At 37.1% G+C, this 19,895-nt stretch overlaps 1 long non-coding RNA gene across 1 annotated transcript; it reads left to right on the top strand.

Moving 5' to 3' along the window:
- The first annotated feature begins 725 nt into the window (after positions 1–725).
- On the top strand, positions 726–2,286 carry LOC128206490 (uncharacterized). Its single transcript, XR_008256486.1, has 3 exons — positions 726–755; positions 1,627–1,726; positions 2,177–2,286. It is a non-coding gene; the product is annotated as an uncharacterized LOC128206490 (long non-coding RNA).
- Positions 2,287–19,895: the final 17,609 nt, after the last annotated feature.

The following is a 19,895-nucleotide window of genomic DNA, read 5'->3' as shown; positions in this document are numbered from 1 at the left end:
AATGTAAATATGTAGTGTATAAGACTACTATTTATACGTCTTATCGTGAAATGATGACCTGTGTTCATTAACCATGTTACAGATTTTATTTGCAGCAGGTAAAGTTTTAACATAAAATAAATTCAATATTTAAATACTTCTGCTCGGCTGTTTCTTTACTTCTAATATATTTCTATCCGATGAAATTTATTAATTGATTTATTAGTTCGTTCGTTCGCTCGCTCTTTTGTTTGTTCATTCGTTTATTTCTTCATCCGCTCGTTCGCTCACTCACTCACTCACTCACTCGCTCGCTCGCTCGCTCGCTCGCTCACTCACTCACACATTATTTATGACATCAAAACATTTCTCATCTACCTACGATTGAATAATAACAATTACTCTTTCGTTTAATGCATTGTTTTATTCTCTGTTTGTTTTTGTCCGTGTTTGTTAAAATATCATTGTGATGCATCGAATGTCACTCCGTGGTAAGTTCCAATTTGGGTCCGAGGTTAAATACGTTTTAATAGTGTATTGCAATGGTTGTATTATTTTTTACCAAAGCGCTATTTACCGTTGCTGTTGGCCAGTGTCCCAGCGGCTGGGACCATCATGATGAGAGCTGTTACTTTCTTCACTGGTATGACAAATATGACTGGATAGAATCAACTGTAAGGTTATTTCATCACTGGCATGATAGATATGACTGGATAGAATCAACGATAAGGTTATTTCATCACTAGCATGACAAATATGACTGGATAGAATCAACGGTAAGGTTATTTCATCACTAGCATGACAAATTTGACTGGATAGAATCAACGGTAAGATTATTTCATCACTGGCATGACAAATATGACTGGAAAGAATCAACGGTAAGGTTATTTCTTCACTGGCATGGTATATAAGACTGGACATCGAGAAACATGATAATTATGTCTGGATATAATGTGACGTAACGTAATTTCTTCTATGGCATGGCAGATGACCGGATAGAATCAACGGTAATTTCGTTTTTAACGTTATTACTTCACTGGCATGGAATATATGACTGGATTGAATCATGGCAAATATGACTTAATAGAATCATGGCAAATATATGACTGAATAAAATCATGTCAAATATGACTGGATAGAATCATGGCAAATATGACTATATGACTGGGTAGAATGAATGCAAATATGACTGGATATAATAATGGCAAATACGACTGGATAGTATCAACTGTACTGGCATGGCAGATATGACTGGCTAGAATCATGATAAATATGACTGGATAAAGTCAACCCATATTCACTGCCATCATATATACTACTGGAATTGATAAAAGCGCCAAAATATCGCATTGCATGCTGGTATGTTATCAGCGTCTGATATATCCGTAATTTTCAACAAAATGCGCCATGTTTCGAGGCATGCAATGCGATATTTTGGCGTGTTTATTAACTGGGAAATGTATGGCCACACAGCTTTCAATTTGAAACCCCATCTATAATGTTTTATCTTTACACAAACAATATGTTTTGTTTTGTTTTGATCATTAAAAAATGAGTTAAACAAAACAGTACATTAAAATTCATAAGTTTCTTCTGTGCATCAATCATATAATTCGCTTTTAAAACAAACGTCTTTGTCAAGTACAGGCGCTCTGTTCTACGCATCCGCACGCTTACCTTGCTGATGTTACTGATAACTCAGAGAACGCGTTTATCAAGGGGCTCATTGTCAACAGGTTCGCCAATGGTACGTGTTGCCTAATATAGACATTCATGAACCATATGTAAGCTACCGATCCTCCGGGCAAACCTTCAAAGCGGCTGGGAGTAGGATTGTGTTATTGGTCCCAGATCTGTGTAATAACTTATCGATTCATAATACGTTTAATGATGTTTCCGTCAATGTTTGTATTAAAGTCCACCATGTATCTGGCTTAGAATACTACGTACTTTTTCAGTTATTGAAATTGCAGATGGTGGTTATCATCAATCATTAAGCATAGTCATATATAATTTCGACTTCTGCCTTCTACCACTCATCCGATACATACTCCCTGTGCTAAATTTTGCGTTGACAATGTGTCAACAAATATGTCTGCCAATGAGGTTGTATTCTTAGTTCGCTATGCTCACTCTACCAAATCATTAATATTTTATTTCATGTCATCTGACAATAACATGTACAATTTTACTACAGCAAGAGATGCTCATGTTTGGCTTGGAGCTACAGATGAAATAACCGAAGGGGAGTTCGTCTGGAATGTCAGTAATCAGAAGGTCAACTACACAGACTGGGGTCCTGGTGAGTCTACAGTGTAACACGTATTTTATAATTGTTTTACTCTTTGATATTGAAATTACACTGTGAGTTTAAACAACTATTCTGGTTTTATCGTGGAGCGATCCCATGCCTGTATAGTGAAAAAAGGAGTAGAAAACCTATGCCTTAACCACTCGGCCACAAGGACTGATACAAGAACAATTGGATATTTTATCTTTTTTTCAAAGACATTGGTAACATCACGTGAAAATATTATCAATCTATCACGAAACAACGATTTGGCAAATCGCGATGCTAACGCTTTTCGAAATTGTGGTTTTATTGACAATATTTGAGTAATATAAGCCTTTGCTTAAGAGTTCAAGCTGTCAGTATATCTTATTACTGATAATGGTGTGTCACACAGTTTATCTTTTAATATTCCTTTCGTAAAAAGAGGATTTTTACACACCATTGTAGTATAAGCAGGTAGTCGGGGCAATTCACAACACTCCTAAAGGTTATAATGAAAGTAAACCTAAATCCGAATTAATAGCGGAAAGTCTTCTGATGGCCACTATAAACTAGAAGAAAACAATACATTGTCGCCATTTTTTGAGCAACTATGTTGTACTGGAGTAAATAATAATACTAATAAAAAACTTCCAATTATATAATATATATATACATACATACATACACACATTTTCATACGGCACGATATTGTATGCTTCTGTTGATTTTATTGATAATCAAGTACAATCGATAAACCTTCACAGACAATGGCATGTCAGCAACACTCGTAAGTGGTCGTCCAAATGTTGTTAATGTTACTTCCGGTAATTTCGGTCTTTTTTGAATGCGGTAACAGTCTAGTTATGTTTTCTTTCCGGAATATTATCGTTGAGTTCATTTAAATAAGGGAGTTCACTGTCTTGACGGCCATTTGGAACACCTCGGCCATTTTTCATCGCAAACAACCTCGATTGTAATGGACGGTATACAATCTTGACATTTTAAACTACACTGCAAGTTAATCGCGTAGAATTTCAATTGAGCAGTAAGACTGTATGACTTTACTCTTGGGAATCTTTATTATTTATACATTTTAATACTATTATTTTAAAAGTTTACAAACTACTACTACTACTGATGTACCAACATAAATTCGAGGATGTTTTCGATTGGAAGTGGCCAATGAGTTCCGATAGGATGACGGCGTCTGGGGTGACGCCGTGACCTCGGAGAAGGATTAATTCTTTTACCCGTACAAGGTCAGGTCGAACGTCTTGACTTTTATGGGTTTACAAGAAGACATCAGGGTCGCCCATTAAAGACAACCTTAACCTAACTGTGACATGCATACTGGTAACATCCATTTAATATGTCTTTACATGGATAAAATGCTAAGGTAACTTACTTGATGCGGGGTGCATCATTTTTCAAGCGCAATTTTAATATATGTGTTTATTGTTATCGTCGTTTGTTAAGCTATGACATTAACAGTTTTTTTAAACTTACTAACTGTTCCATAAAACAAGAGTCTAGCAGAACACTAACAGGTTCCATGTAAAATCTTTTAACTTTTCATGATGATACTTTGTATAAAAATGTGTTCCCAAATGATATTATGAATTTTTAATTATTGTCTTATTTAATATCGAAATGCTTTTATTGTACAATGCGGCATATATATCGACTTGCACTGTAACAAAATCGTAGTGAAAATGCGAAATACGATTCCTCTTTCAGAACATTTATATGTTAAACATAGAATGTAATGAAGACCTTAAATAAAATATAAATCAGATTCCCCCCCCCCCCCTTACGCGATTGACCCGACCAAATCGGAAAGTCAACATGGAAGGCAAACTATCCATAATTATTTACCGAAGATCTATAACTTTTTTAAGAAATAGATGCTAAAGCATGTGTCACGAGTTGAACATTTAATGCAGAAAACAATGACTTCTGCAATAGACATGCATTTAAAGGGATAGTAGGGGTAAATCACATGTTGACCGATTACTATTAAGTTTTATCTACATGTATTCTCAAAAGCCTTTGGGATGCTATGTCTTCTTAGAATCATTAGTCCGATTTCGTTTGTTTATATAACTGAATTGAAATTGAGGAGGGGTTGGGTTGAAACAATGAAAAGCAGAAAAAAAAAAAAAACAAGCTCAACATTTGCATTAATACATTTAGCAACTATGTGTTCGATCAAAATAATTTCTTTTGTTCCCACCAGGTTTTCAACGAAAATGGTTATTAAAAAGAGAATGTCGTTAAGCGGGCGGTGGAGGGGCGTTAAAAATCGGTTTCCGTCCAATTACTTTAGTTCTGATTGATGGATAGTGATGAAACTTGGTTTCAATATATCTGATGTGAAGAGGTAGTTTGGGATTGCCTTTGAGGTCACTCTTCTTGGCATGATACAGGACGAGTGTACGCGGAGTACACGTAGAACACCAATTTGTCCGTCTGTGTGATCACTAACCGAGCTAACATACGCCCAGGCCTGAAGTCAAGCCTGTACCGCCTTTGGAGAAGCGAGTGCGCTAACCACAACCGGTGTTTGGTAATAAGCATTCGTTGAACGTGAGCAAAGCTTGCAAAAGAGTTATTGTTTCTGGCCTTTTTTAGCTAGTCTCTTTTCTATTTCTGGTTTCTTCTTCTATTGATGAACTAACATGAATACGTTGGAATGAATATCATTCACCCAAAACAATTTTATAATTCGTGAACCTACAATGTGATTATTTTGTCTTTTGTTTAATTTCACGATTGCAAATCTTTGTACAAGCGGCATATATTTCAAACAGTCAAGTTGAATGATTGATAATGTGTTGTTTGTTTTCATCGAGAGTTGTTTGGGTGGTAGGTTCGGAATTTGGAATCTGATGCAAATTACATAATCTATTCAGTGTGGTCAAAGCAGGTTTGCTTGCTCATATTTTATTATCCTAACTCCTTATTGATTCGTATCTATTTTTATAATGTTGGTGAGGTTACGCTTTTCAAAACGTTTTTTTGTAGATCAAACATTTTGTATATGAAATCAACAAACAGTTATATAAGCTTTGTTCGAAACTTCACATGCAATTTAATAGAAGTATAGCATATTTTTGTAGAAACTTTTCAGAACTGACGAGCCCGATGTCATTCGATAAATCACATGTCATTGTCCTTGTTTTAGTCATAAATAATAAGAGTGGCATTTTCTTTATAAATAATGTATGTTCATTCTTTAATACAATTGACTAGAGGTATGAGTAAGTCCATACTTAATACGAACTTTAGAATTTTAATTGTTCGATCTTTCGTTCATGATTTAATGCGGAAGTGAGGAAGTCAACGGATAATTTTTCTTCCTTAAATTGATTGTTATAAAACTTATAAAAATATACAGAAGCTATAACTTTCAACTGCCAACACATGCTTTTAATTTGCGTATTGATAGATTCTGGGGTGATAAATGTATTAAGAAAAGTGGTAGTGTTATCAAGATGTTTCAAAGCAATTTGTCTGCATACGACAAGGATATTTTGGAGAGCGCCGCAAAAGATCATTTTGAACAATACACCCCTCTGATTGCATGGATAATAATTCAAAGCGTAACTGGCATTGTTGGAAATATCTTGACTATAACATATTATGAATCAAGACCGAAAAAGCGATCAACAACAGTTTTCATAACTGCAATAGGTGTATTTGATTTGTTTGCGTGTTTGTTAATTAACACCACAGTCGGGGCGTTGTATGTGAACATTGAACACTCAAAGCGGTATCTCTGTAAAGGGGCATACTATATTAACCACATGATTTTGCTTTCATCTGCAATGATACTGTGGTCCATATCTTTAGACAGGTAACAGTTTTAAATTATAACACTGCATCATTATCCTGTTTGAATAAGATAATGATAACAACCATTATATTTACGTTAATTATGATAGGTACAACATATTTTGACAAACAATTTGTGCATATACAGTCATAGGTGTCCGTCTCTCCATTACACAGTCGTTGATTTGTGACATTGTTCATGCTAAGGTAACATACCCGAAATTGATTTAATTAATTGTCCAATTGTCCTCACAATTGAGCTCAGATAAATTAGTATAAACCCATTAAATCTACGTTTCCCATCCTGGGCGATCACGGAATAGTTTGTATTCAATGACACCATTGCTAAACCTTGATACCACTATTTAAAGAAATAAATGTACATGTGGAAAGTGTTCGAATATTTGCAGGTACAGAAAGATATGTCAACCACAGGGGTGGCAGTTCAGTACCAAGTCGACAAAGCTTTTCGTAACCTCTGCTTTCATCGTTTCGAGTTTTATGTCCACACGGGTGTTTATAATTAGTGACATTGTAAGCGTGAATATATCGTGGAATTACGGCAATATGTCGTATATCGTAGGGAAGTATTGCACTTGTTCAGTTGAGGATAACCAGCAACATGTTGTTTTGATATCACACTTGATCGACGGTGTTACTTTTATTGTAATACTGGCGACCTTCTTATTTATGTATGGAAAGATACTAAAAGTGTCGCGGCACCATAGAAGTCAAACAAAGGTTATTCAGCGAGACGTAATCCAGGCCCAAGTGTGTATTTCAAAGCCGACAACGACGAACCAAATGTAACTTTTCTCGATCTTGATACATTATCATTCAAGGGGAACATAACACAAAAAATCAGGTCAAATGTTCTGAAAACATCCCAAAGCATTACTTATACGCTGGGATAGAAGCATTGAAATATCGTCAAACTCGAGTTCGCCCCGCCTCCGACGATTGAGGCCAAACAAATCTGAGGACAACCTGTTAGCCAAACATTCTAACAAAGATCTAGGAGATTTTGAACAGGGTAGCCTCTACAGAAAGGCAATATCTGAGCAACGATTTGATAGGAAAATTGTAATAATGCTTTTAGCCGTTACGGTTGGTTTTGTCGTATGTTTTACTCCATATTTTGCCGCCACCTTTACATTGCGTAGTGAATCACGACACTATGACCTTGAACTCTCTCCTGCAATTCAAGTTGCCCTGCGCATGCCCTTTATGAATAGCGTTATTAATCCTATCATATTTTATGCATGCGATACAAAGTTTAGGTATTTTGCAAAGTATTGTTGTAAACAATAAAACAGGTTTTCATGAAAACTGAATGAGTGCGTTAATTATACTTTCTTAAGTAAATTCTGGTATTAAGAGATCGATTGGAAACACAGAATGCACGTATGAACAAAACTTATCTATAAAGCTAATTTCGGCAAAGATGTAATGATGTATGCAGTATAAAAGAATAAAAATAAACACTAAACAACACAGTATAAGATGACTTATATGTACATCTGTTCTGACACTTGCATATAAATCGATTCAATAACTAGGTGCCGTGCCTTATTTTACCACGTGATGTATGTCTAAAGTAAGTTGGTCATGTGACCGCGAATACGGACTTCTTTTATATTCTTAAATGTCAGAGGAAAAGCACAAACAGTGCTCCAGAATCATAAGTCCGCCAACAACCAACCACAACAATCACTCGCCCGGTTAATATCATCACTCAGCATGAAAATACCACTGACAAAAGAAATAGGCAATATATTTATATGTACACTTTCTTCACCCGCAAATGATGAAAAATGACCGTTCGTTATATTTCAGTGTTGAATTACAATATCTCACTTACGGAGAAATGAAGTCTCTGCCGGCGCAGTTCTGAATTACATTGTAAATCAACTGGACATGTTGCGGTTGTTTACACGTTCGTGATATTCACCCATGATCTGTGACTTGCGGAAGTATGGTAAATTGAATAGATAATTGTGTGGTTACTGTTCTATGTTTATGTACATTTGAAAGGCTATCTGTTTTGAATTGACATTGAAATCAGCTCACCCGAAAAATTTGTCCGCCTTGCCAGATAAACTTTCTCCATCAACGTCACTAACTTATCATTCTCTATACGATGCGGGTTTTCTGCGTATTGTGATGTTGTTAAAAACATTTTGATATAAATAAGGAAAACCAAAAAAACACACAAAAAAACACGCAATAATCTACAATATGGTTGTCAAGCAAGAGTAAGCACTCGGCGGTCTCTGGCAAGCTTCGGAAGACAGGTCAAGGTGTTCCGATTGGCTATTTTTATATTAGCTCTGTTTCGGAATTCAGTTTTAGTCATACGTGTACCCAAATGGGAAACAAGTACCTTTCGACGACAAATGTCCAGATAAACTAGTTATGTTCAGTTTTATGTACATAAAACCACGTATAAAAATGATATAATTATCTTATATGTTTCTATTTGCATTTAATCTGTGTTCGTGGGCTTTGTTCAATAATCGTGTTTATCGGTATTCGGGTAATCGATACAGAATCTCCATTAAAGTGCCTGTGAAATTTAGGATTACATTATTAGAGAAAACAATGAGAGCCAGTCTATAACTATCATAGAGTCTCATATACTGTCCGATAGATTCCCGAGATCCACACGATGATTGTTCAAAAGAAATGTTTGGGAAATACCAACGAAATGTCCAAACTGGACCACTAACCAACTGTGTGCTAATGAGATACTTACGTTGAAAGATTATAGCACTTTGCAAAAAGTACCTGAGCAGTTGCCGGATAAGACCGGACAAATAACTAGAGAAATCCTGAGCACTTTCATGTGAAATTAATCTTAACTGATGGAAAATAAGCTCCTGTTTCCAAAATAAATAATCTGAATGTATTTTCGAATGAAAATTTAATGATTTTGTTTAGTGAAAATTCACAGAAAGCTGCTCGCTCTTGTTTATGTAAAATGCACTCTTTGTGTATGACGGAAGCAAGTATAGCAAATAATAAAGAGTGTTAAAAATTAAAAGTGTGAAACTGGAACTCTTCATCAAACGTTGATATTTGCTCAAATATCGATTTTAAAGACCACACTTTTCAGATTAGCGTCAACGGCTTTGATGTTGCGTAATTGATTGATTGATATTATCACGAGCTGTGATCAATGTATGGTCAATAAGTCAAACTATCACCTCGATTAATGAAAGTCCTCTTGCTGAGGAGGTTTAAGTCTTGGTGTACTATATTTTTTTCTTGTCTTTACCGGCGTGGGTTCGTACCCCACTAAAACCAAAACGTTTCATACTAGAACTGTATTTTTTCTGCAATACCGAATGAATAACATAATGATGAAATTAGTGTTTGCATATGCATTTACGAAAAAAAAAACTGTTTTAACAAAACACGTTTCAGTTAAAAATGCAAATCATTAGTATATAAAGCAACATAGTTTTTTTTATTTATTTTTGTATTTGCTCAGTTTATATTATAACGTTAAATGTATTTTCATGTTGGCTCAGTAATTTGTCCGAGGTTCGCTGTATTTGCCTGAGCCCGAAAGGGCAATTAATAAGTATTTTATTAATTAAATATTACAATTTTGGTTAAAAACATTCTTATAACTTACCTTTAGTTTACATTGAATCCGTATTGATCCCATTTTTCATTCATGGTGTCTGATTTTCTAGACTTGACTTTGCTGATTTTGACATGCATCCTTATAGTGACATTGCACACATTTAAAGCCCTGTACATTATAAGAAAGCATGTCTTTTCGTCTTAATTTCGTAAATCTTTTGCCAAAACGTCAAATGTTTCACCTTCGTCGTCCATTTTGTCGGTGTACAAAATCATAAAAGTCGTAAAATCCATATTGACTTGTAATACCTTATGTTTTGTTGAAATGTCACAAGCATAATCATTTGTCATGAGGGTAAAATATATCTTAACAGGTTGTATCGACAAAACATTTTTTTTTATTTGGTAGTCAAGCCAATATTATGCACAAAATTAAATACAATTTTTTTTTCTCATAAATACATTTATTATATTTTTAATTCATATCAGTTCAAACATCCTCCAGGTTGCATTCGCAGCCTTTTTATTTATTTACGAATGTATTATTAACCTTTGAAAACAATTTACCACTAATGACGATGTCAGGGGAACCGAGACTACTGTTAAACATTTTAATTGGTGTTGAAAGTGGTGCACTTATCATTACTGTCAATGAACAGTTTCATTCGGACTAAGACTGCTGTAGGCCGGGGCTATGGGTGTTCCAGTGGTGCACTGATCATTTCTATTAATGAACAGTTGCATTTGTACTTAGACTGCTGTAACCCGGGGAAATAGGTGTTCACAGTGGTGCACTTACCATTACTGTCAATGAACAGTTTCATTCGTTCTAAGACTATCGTAAGCCGGGACTTTGCGTGTTCACAGTGGTGCACTTATCATTACTGTCAATGAACAGGTTCTATCATACCGAACCCGCTGTAAGCCGGGTGGAAGGGGCATGGTATTGACAGAGGTGTACTTACTGCCAATGAACAGTTTCCATTATAGCGCGAATGCTGTAGGCCGGTACCGTCGACGTTGAGAGTAGTGCACCTATTGTAACGGTAACTGAATCGTACTGCGACTGGTGTAAGCCGGGGCCATGAGTAGTTACAGTAGCTTCACTTATCAATAATGTAAATGAACAGTTTTAATCATACCGAGACTGTTCACCGAGACGGGGCCATGGGCGTTGACAACGGTCCACTTATCATTATTGCCAATGAACAGTGCTAATCATACCGAGACTGCATACCGAGCCGGGGCCATGGGTGTTGACAACCGTCCACTTATCATTATTGCCAATGAACAGTGTTAATCATACCAAGACGGCTTACCGAGCTGAGGCCATGGTATTTGAAAATTGGGTACTTATCATGTCACATGTCAAAATACAATTTCTATAAAACCAAGACTGCTTTAAGCCGGTCCTATGCGTGTTGGCAGTGGTACATTTATCATTACAGGCGATGATCAGCTTTCATTCATACAGTGACTATTGTTAGCCGGGGCCATTGGTGTTAACAGTGGTGCACTTATCATTACTGTCAACAAACAGTTTCATTCGTACTAAGACTGCTGTAAGCCGGGGCCATTGGTGTTAACAATGGTGCACTTATCATTACTGTCAACAAACAGATTCACTCGTACTAAGACTGCTGTAAGCCGGGGCTATTGGTGTTTAGAATGGTGCACTTATCATTACTGTCAATGAACAGTTTCATTCATATTAAGACTGCTGTAAGCCGGGCGGGGGGGGGGGGGGTTGGGGCTGTCGTGGGCATGGGAGTTGACCGTGGTGCACTTATCATTACTGTCAATGAACAGGTTCCATTATATCGAACCTGCTGTAAGCCGTGGGGCATGGGATTGACAGTGGTGTACTTTTCATTATTGTCAATGAACAGTTTCAATCATATCGAGATTACTCGTAAACTCGTTTATAGCATTTGCAATGTTTGGCCCAATATCACAGATAATCCGTTTTCAGACTGGTTCTGGTACTCATTAGAGAGAAGAAGGTGGTGTACCACATAGAAGATCTTGCAGTGGACACGACAATCTTCTGCCCCATAATGGCCACTTCTCCGAGAAAACGCGTCAACTCGTTTAAAGCACTCTTAAAATTGGGCGAAAACGTAGAAAACCCATTTAACCGGCTGGGTCGTTATCACTGAATGTAGTCAGCGGTGAACCAACTAATAGATGTTGTAGTGCTTTACTGTTGCGATGTTTTGTGTGTAAGATTTATTTTGGTTGTTTCATTAAGTAAGTGTTGCTCGAAGATCCCCGAACAAATTTAACAGATTCAACTGATGAAAAAGACGTCATTGGCTTCAAAAGTCCCCCCCCCCCCACTCCAAAAAAATAAATAAAAAATAACGTTATATGTTTCCGTCTTTTTCCATCGAAGTAAAACGTCATAGAAATGTTAAAGCCTTGTTAATCCTTCATCATCGTGCAAAAACCATATACTTGACCAGTCTCAGAATGAAACCAATAGCAAATTGTACTTATGTCGCTTGTGACAATACACTCATTTATAGCAATTTATATATTTCTAGTTTAATACTTGTAAATGCACTCGTATGTCTCTTTCGATATTCACAAAGGTCAATGTCACAATTAGAGGTTATTGTTATGCACTAAGGAATTCATATCAATAATTCTGTATGCCATTAAGCATTTTTCATACTTGAAGTTTCAATCAAGATGCACAAAAATGTAAAAACAACTCGTTAACTTCATCTATTTTGGTAATCACTGTTTAACAATATTGACTTCATCGCAATTTTCTCAGTTCATATTGATAAATGACGCATAAGATTCGTACTCTTTTTTGAATGGTCACTTTCACACTTTATTTTTTGACACTTTGGAATTCGTAAAGGGAATTCAATCAAACTTTACATAATTAAAGAGCAACTGGTAAGTTCTAAACTTTGCGCCACTTATTCAAATCCTTAAAAGTATATATGAAATTCATACAGTCGTTGGCGTGTTTCGTTCATGATAGTTGTCATCTCACCTTCTTAGACATAACGAGTTTGTGAATTAAATCAATTAACACAGATTTTGTAGCGCACCATTTGAAGGTTTTTTATTAAGATAAATAAAGTTTAAATCAAGTATGTAGTTATGCTATATACATTATAAGGCCATGCTAAACTAAATCCCTATTAAGCGTCATCATAATAATAATCATTTTATGCGTCAGAAAAGTTATTAATGCATAAAAGGTTTTCCTTGCGTTTGTTTTGGTTAGATAATCGATTATGGACATTTGTATGTATGTTTATTGCATACATGCACATATTATCATAATTGCATGTATTAAATAATACAAGATTACAATAGAAATATATGGCACTTTTTTCCTGCCTTATAAAATGTGACCTTACATGAATCATTGATTCATTTTGTTATGGCCTCATTGGAAATTACCTGACAAGGCCAAATTAGAGAAAATTGTCACGTTTTTGTGACATCTCTTGTTTTTCAGTCTTTCTTATTTAAATAGGTTCCAGTCTTCCACACAAACATTTTGCGCGAATTCTTTTGGCACTTAGCATGGGAATATTGTCGTAACACTTGTAATGCAAACAGATGAATGCTAATCACTGTCAAGAAATTATTGATAAAGTCTTCCTTAGAAGATTTTTGTGTAAATAAGCTGTAGTCCGTAATTTTTTTTCCTCATCTGATTGCATTTCAAACGCATTTCATTGATTCCTGCAAGCAACGAAACAACATATATTTAATAACTTTATTTCAGATAATGTGTTTTAACTTCATAAAATGCAAAAACAGGTTTAAACATTTTTAGTTCATTGAATTTATATAAGAATTCAAATTATACATAAACATTTAATACGATCATGTTTATTACCATGTACGGTAACTGTAATTAAAACACACATAACTTAAATATTAAACATAAAACCTTATGTGCAATATTTTCCATCAGAACGTTTAACTGAAACGGAACAAAAACGTATTTCAGATTAAAAAATCAACATGAATATTTACATTGAAACGGGTCAAAATGATCCATGTGGGCGACAAGAAATAATTTGAGCCGCATCGCGCGATTTTGGGCCTTCGAACAAATATTTCCAATGGTCAGAAATCGTCGAAAAAATGATGCACCAATGACAATGACCTTCAAAAGAAAGAGGTTTGGAAGAAGTTGATATACATAAAAAATAAGTATTTTTGGCATGCAATCTTTTATTAATGATTATTTCATAAAAATACAATTTATGACACATATATCCGAAGGCCCAAATTCGCGCCGTGCACACACACACACACACACATATATTTATATATATATATATATATATATATATATATATATATATATATATATATATATATATATATATATATCGACAAGAAACAATAGGTGTACATATGTACATGATGATCTACATGATTCTTGATAAATGACAGTAAACAATACGTATTTATATATACATGGCGAACTACTCGATCGTAGATCATTAAAAGGAAACAATACGTATTCATATATACATGGCGACCGACACAATCCTAGATCATTGACAAGAAATAATACGCTTTCATATATACATGGGTATACATAAACCTAGATCATTGACAATAAATCATACGTGATCACACACCATGACATATTGGTAAGGTATAAATGTGGATCTGTTTAAAACAAAGTTTTATACAAAACATGTGAAACAGACCGGTCCATATGATTTAAAAAAAAATACATTTATCACTTCCTTAGATTTAAGTTATATTCAAGATCAGTGTGACATAAGGGTTGAAAAATTTATTTGAACTCCTTTTCAAATAAGTCCACTTTAAAATATCATATTGATCGGCGTTTTACGCGCGGTACTTATTGATTGAATCGCCAATCTATGTAATAGTTAGATGACACGAAGTAAAAACTTAATGATTAAGAATGGGCGGAGTTTGTCGAGCAAACAAGTTCTTTATCATTAAAATTTTACTTCAGGTCATCTGACTGACTTGCAATTCACTCTCTTTCGTTGACAATTTGCCAATTCAAGACAACCGCGAAAGTTTAATTTCTTAATGATTAAGCCTAGCACTTTTATGTGTTGTAAGAAGAACGCGGTTATTTGTAATACTGTTCAGATTAAGTTTTCGATGGCCAAATCTCACTGAGCTACGTGATATAGGTCGGCTCAAAGTGGAAGTCATCAGGAAACATTAACGTGCTGAATTGCAGTTGAAGTTATTGATGGAGTACTACAACAACTCAAGCTGAGCCGGGGTAATAATCACCTTCTTGATATGGGAAGTTTGTAATGTTACCTCAGTGAAGTCTTTGATGGAGGAACGGTCAAGGTGGACATCGCCATTAAATGTTATTACTTTGTCCAATCGCAAAAGTTGTAGTTTATCACATTGCTGTAGAAAAAGGGTTTCATTAAAATAAACGTTCAACAGATGGAGCTTTCGTAGATTGGTTGTAAACTGTTTGCCTTGTGCGAATGTCACCTCCAAAGGCGATGTCATCTCAACCATGTCGACCCAAAACACTTCCAGCAAGGTCGGTGCGATGGTCAAGTGCTTGAGGTGGAGTTTATCAAGTATTACCGATGTGAGGTCCGTGGTGAAGGACAGATCCAGGTGAAAGATGTCAGGAAATGTAAATGTGTTCAATTGCAGTTGTTGTAGCTTATCAAACAATTGTATATTAAGTGTTTCATTTAAGGTTACGTTGCTAAGACTGAGCATTCGTAATTTGTTTGAAAACTGTGCGTCGTGTGCGAATGACACTTCCATAGGCGGTTGGTTATCCTCCATGTCATCTTTAATGGTGACTTAGAACTTCTCTAACAGGGCCGGTATGATAGTCACATGCTTGAGGCGGAGGTTTTGCAGGGTTATCTGTGTGAGGGTCGGGAAGGATGACAGGTCCAAGTGGAATTCATCAGCGAATGTTAAAGTGTCCAACCACAGTACTTGTAGTTTATCACACTGCTGTATATCAAACGATTTATTTAAAATTACGTTGTCCAGACTGAGCTTTCGTAATTTGTTTGAAAACTGTGCGTCGTGTGCGAATGACACTTCCATAGGCGGTGTGTTATCCCGCATATCGTCTTTGATGAGGACCAAGAAATTCTCTAACAGGGCCGGTATGATAGTCACATGCTTGAGGGGGAGATTTCGCAGGTTTATCTGTGTGAGGTTCGTGAAGGATGACAGGTCCAAGTGGAATTCATCAGGGAATGTTAAAGTGTCCAACTGCAGTACTTGTAGTTTATCACACTGCTGTATATCAAACGATTTATTTAAAATTACGTTGTCCAGACTGAGCATTCGTAATTTGTTTGAAAACTGTGCGTCGTGTGCGAATGACACTTCCATAGGCGGTGTGTTATCCCGCATATCGTCTTTGATGAAGACCCAGAACTGCTCTAACAGGGCCGGTGTGATAGTCACATGCTTGAGGCGGAGGTTTAGCAGGGTTATCTGTGTGAGGGTCGTGAAGGATGACAGGTCCAAGTGGAATTCATCAGCGAATGTTAAAGTGTCCAACTGCAGTACTTGTAGTTTATCACACTGCTGTATATCAAACGATTTATTTAAAATTAAGTTGTCCAGACTGAGCTCGCGTAGTTTGTTTGAAAACTGTGCGTCGTGTGCGAATGACACTTCCATAGGCGGTGTGTTATCCCGCATATCGACTTTGATGAAGACCAAGAAATTCTCTATCAGGGCCGGTGTGATAGTCACATAATTGAGGGGGAGATTTCGCAGGTTTATCTGTGTGAGGTTCGTGAAGGATGACAGGTCCAAGTGGAATTCATCAGGGAATGTTAAAGTGTCCAACTGCAATACTTGTAGTTTATCACACTGCTGTATATCAAACAATTTATTTAAAATTACGTTGTCCAGACTGAGCATTCGTAATTTGTTTGAAAACTGTGCGTCGTGTGCGAATGACACTTCCATAGGCGGTGTGTTATCCCGCATATCGTCTTTGATGAAGACCAAGAAATTCTCTATCAGGGCCGGTGTGATAGTCACATAATTGAGGGGGAGATTTCGCAGGTTTATCTGTGTGAGGTTCGTGAAGGATGACAGGTCCAAGTGGAATTCATCAGGGAATGTTAAAGTGTCCAACTGCAATACTTGTAGTTTATCAGACTGCTGTATATCAAACGATTTATTTAAAATTACGTTGTCCAGACTGAGCTTTCGTAATTTGTTTGAAAACTGTGCGTCGTGTGCGAATGACACTTCCATAGGCGGTGTGTTATCCCGCATATCGTCTTTGATGAGGACCAAGAAATTCTCTAACAGGGCCGGTGTGATAGTCACATGCTTGAGGGGGAGATTTCGCAGGTTTATCTGTGTGTGGTTCGTGAAGGATGACAGGTCCAAGTGGAATTCATCAGGGAATGTTAAAGTGTCCAAATGCAATACTTGTAGTTTATCACACTGCTGTATATCAAACGATTTATTTAAAATTACGTTGTCCAGACTGAGCTTTCGTAATTTGTTTGAAAACTGTGCGTCGTTTGCGAATGACACTTCCATAGGCGGTGTGTTATCCCGCATATCGTCTTTGATGAAGACCCAGAACTGCTCTAACAGGGCCGGTGTGATAGTCACATGCTTGAGGCGGAGGTTTTGCAGGGTTATCTGTGTGAGGGTCGTGAAGGATGACAGGTCCAAGTGGAATTCATCAGGGAATGTTAAAGTGTCCAACCACAGTACTTGTAGTTTATCACACTGCTGTATATCAAACGATTTATTTAAAATTACGTTGTCCAGACTGAGCTTTCGTAATTTGTTTGAAAACTGTGCGTCGTGTGCGAATAACACTTCCATAGGCGGTGTGTTATCCCGCATATCGTCTTTGATGAAGACCCAGAAATTCTCTAACAGGGCCGGTGCGATAGTCACATGCTTGAGGGGGAGATTTCGCAGGGTTATCTGTGTGAGGGTCGTGAAGGATGACAGGTCCAAGTGGAATTCATCAGGGAATGTTAAAGTGTCCAACTGCAGTACTTGTAGTTTATCACACTGCTGTATATCAAACGATTTATTTAAAATTAAGTTGTCCAGACTGAGCTTTCGTAATTTGTTTGAAAACTGTGCGTCGTGTGCGAATGACACTTCCATAGGCGGTGTGTTATCCCGCATATCGTCTTTGATGAAGACCCAGAAATTCTCTAACAGGGCCGGTGTGATAGTCACATGCTTGAGGTGGAGATTTCGCAGGGTTATCTGTGTGAGGGTCGTGAAGGATGACAGGTCCAAGTGGAATTCATCAGGGAATGTTAAAGTGACCAACTGCAGTATTTGTAGTTTATCACACTGCTGTATATCAAACGATTTATTTAAAATTACGTTGTCCAGACTGAGCTTTCGTAATTTGTTTGAAAACTGTGCGTCGTGTGCGAATGACACTTCCATAAGCGGTGTGTTATCCCGCATATCGTCTTTGATGAAGACCCAGAAATTCTCTAACAGGGCCGGTGCGATAGTCACATGCTTGAGGTGGATATTTCGCAGGGTTATCTGTGTGAGGGTCGTGAAGAATGACAGGTCCAAGTGGAATTCATCAGGGAATGTTAAAGTGTCCAACTGCAGTACTTGTAGTTTATCACACTGCTGTATATCAAACGATTTATTTAAAATTACGTTGTCCAGACTGAGCTTTCGTAATTTGTTTGAAAACTGTGCGTCGTGTGCGAATGACACTTCCATAGGCGGTGTGTTATCCCGCATATCGTCTTTGATGAAGACCCAGAAATTCTCTAACAGGGCCGGTGTGATAGTCACATAATTGAGGGGGAGATTTCGCAGGTTTATCTGTGTGAGGTTCGTGAAGGATGACAGGTCCAAGTGGAATTCATCAGGGAATGTTAAAGTGTCCAACTGCAATACTTGTAGTTTATCACACTGCTGTATATCAAACGATTTATTTAAAATTACGTTGTCCAGACTGAGCATTCGTAATTTGTTTGAAAACTGTGCGTCGTGTGCGAATGACACTTCCATAGGCGGTGTGTTATCCGGTATGTTATTTTTAATTAAGACTCAGAACCTCTCTAACAGGGCCGGTGCGATAGTCACATGCTTGAGGTGGAGATTTCGCAGGTTTATCTGTGTGAGGTTCGTGAAGGATGACAGGTCCAAGTGGAATTCATCAGGGAATGTTAAAGTGTCCAAATGCAGTACTTGTAGTTTATCACACTGCTGTATATCAAACGATTTATTTAAAATTACGTTGTCCAGACTGAGCTTTCGTAATTTGTTTGAAAACTGTGCGTCGTGTGCGAATGACACTTCCATAGGCGGTGTGTTATCCCGCATATCGTCTTTGATGAAGACCCAGAACTGCTCTAACAGGGCCGGTGTGATAGTCACATGCTTGAGGCGGAGGTTTTGCAGGGTTATCTGTGTGAGGGTCGTGAAGGATGACAGGTCCAAGTGGAATTCATCAGCGAATGTTAAAGTGTCCAACCACAGTACTTGTAGTTTATCACACTGCTGTATATCAAACGATTTATTTAAAATTACGTTGTCCAGACTGAGCTTTCGTAATTTGTTTGAAAACTGTGCGTCGTGTGCGAATGACACTTCCATAGGCGGTGTGTTATCCCGCATATCGTCTTTGATGAAGACCCAGAAATTCTCTAACAGAGCCGGTGCGATAGTCACATGCTTGAGGGGGAGATTTCGCAGGGTTATCTGTGTGAGGGTCGTGAAGGATGACAGGTCCAAGTGGAATTCATCAGGGAATGTTAAAGTGTCCAACTGCAGTACTTGTAGTTTATCACACTGCTGTATATCAAACGATTTATTTAAAATTAAGTTGTCCAGACTGAGCTTTCGTAATTTGTTTGAAAACTGTGCGTCGTGTGCGAATGACACTTCCATAGGCGGTGTGTTATCCCGCATATCGTCTTTGATGAAGACCCAGAAATTCTCTAACAGGGCCGGTGTGATAGTCACATGCTTGAGGTGGAGATTTCGCAGGTTTATCTGTGTGAGGTTCGTGAAGGATGACAGGTCCAAGTGGAATTCATCAGGGAATGTTAAAGTGACCAACTGCAGTATTTGTAGTTTATCACACTGCTGTATATCAAACGATTTATTTAAAATTACGTTGTCCAGACTGAGCTTTCGTAATTTGTTTGAAAACTGTGCGTCGTGTGCGAATGACACTTCCATAGGCGGTGTGTTATCCCGCATATCGTCTTTG

Source organism: Mya arenaria, chromosome 10 (genome assembly GCF_026914265.1).
Source record: "Mya arenaria isolate MELC-2E11 chromosome 10, ASM2691426v1".
Classification (NCBI taxonomy): domain Eukaryota; kingdom Metazoa; phylum Mollusca; class Bivalvia; order Myida; family Myidae; genus Mya; species Mya arenaria.
Note: the sequence above shows the minus strand (reverse complement) of the source record. Positions and strands in the feature narration are given on the sequence as shown.